We start from the raw sequence: 1723 nt of genomic DNA on the forward strand, positions 1-1723 counted from the left end.
AAGTCCGTAGTCTCAGCACTATATTATGTAGCGCATTCGTTACGTTGCTTCGGTGAATTAGAACGAACTGTTAGGAATTAAAAATTAATGCTGAAATAATGCTGCATGTAAAACAACGGAATGGTCTATTAGGTCAAAGGACGTCAAAGCGGGGCCCTTAATCAAAGGTTCACCTTTTACAGGTCGCGCGATATGTAGAGCAACTTTTGCCCGTTCTGAGGGCCGGTTGACGTGCACTTGAACTTGAACTTGAAAGGAGCAACAGGGGCGCACAAACCGTCCTGACCTTCAGGAAGAGCCCGGTGGGACCATCAGCATTTCGTGCTGTGGTTAGATTCGCGCCTTGTCAGCGTTTGCACGAACCACATCCCATGGTGGCTGTGGTTACGTGAACGTGTCTGTTGAAGTGCATGCATTGCACGGACCGGTTGGCGGAGAAGTAGGTTCATTTAATGCATTTTTTCATTCACAAGTGCTTCCAAACCAATCAACTCAAACCATTAACTTGAGAATCATCTGAAAAGCAAAATGTTGCGCTTGTTGTGGAGAACTCCTATAAGAAACTTTTCCTCCATTCATGCGCCACCAACACTCGGGTTGGTTTTATAATTCTTCTATTTAATATCCAAGTACATTCACACCAAATGAGCTTCTCGGTTGGTCGTGCGCGAATCGGCGAAAATCCGAAGAAAAGACACAATGCAACGACGAGCTAGCTGGTAACGAGGTGCGCACCATAACGAGTTTCATGAAAATTGGCTATTTCTTCAACGCAAAAAGTACACAAAAAAACCCCAACTCCCGTGTGCAGCGTTTCTGGCGACATCCTCGCACACCCGAGAGTCGCATCCCTTCTTTAGACCCTATCATATCTCTTCGGCGTGACGTGTATTGAACGAACGCCTTTACCAGCCGCCAGCACTTGCAGCGACCAAGCATCGTACCTAATGGAAGGTCTTTTTTCTTGCTGCTGCTGCTGCTACGAGGATTTACACGAGGATTCGCCTCCTTGCCGTTGGCTCCAGTTTGTCCGCATTGTATGGCGAATACGGGCGTAAGGCTAAGGAGAATCCAGTAAGGCAAAATGAAAAGCCAAAGCCATGCGAAGCGACGACACCGGACCGGGGAGTGTCGGAGACAAATTTATGCTTAAATCGTACGTGGCACAGCTGGGAGCCGGGATTGTAAGCCGGCTACTGGCATAGGCAAACACACACACACACATATGGGAGCGTAACTCGTAGGAGAAATGGCACACCCGTGCGAGCTCATATCTTTTCTTCGATCCGCCCATATGTTGCCGCCAGATTATTCTCACATAAACGGTACGGCAAACGTTGGAAAGCGTTGGCGAGACGATTCGACGACAAATACGAATACGGAACCGGACCGCGCGGTGCCAGCCCTAGCTGTTTCCGTGCTTGAAAGCTCATTGCTTCTCATTCCGTTTGTCGTTCGCGCTGTTACAACTTATTACATTTCCACGGGGCTTGCGTGTGTGTGTGTGTGTGTTTGTGAAGGGGAAACAGATGTGCGGATGCAGTAAAGTGTGTGACAATTGTGAGCGAGAACGGCCGGAAGGGGATAGTATTATGGGTAACTTCCAGTTTCTTTCAAATTTACATGCAAGTGATTCAGTCGCCACCGTTGGTACAAATAGGAAAGAAAATAAAGACCACTCGGATTCCATAATATTAAGCTCAAACATACAGACACATTGCTA

Source organism: Anopheles darlingi, chromosome 2 (assembly GCF_943734745.1).
Source record: "Anopheles darlingi chromosome 2, idAnoDarlMG_H_01, whole genome shotgun sequence".
Classification (NCBI taxonomy): domain Eukaryota; kingdom Metazoa; phylum Arthropoda; class Insecta; order Diptera; family Culicidae; genus Anopheles; species Anopheles darlingi.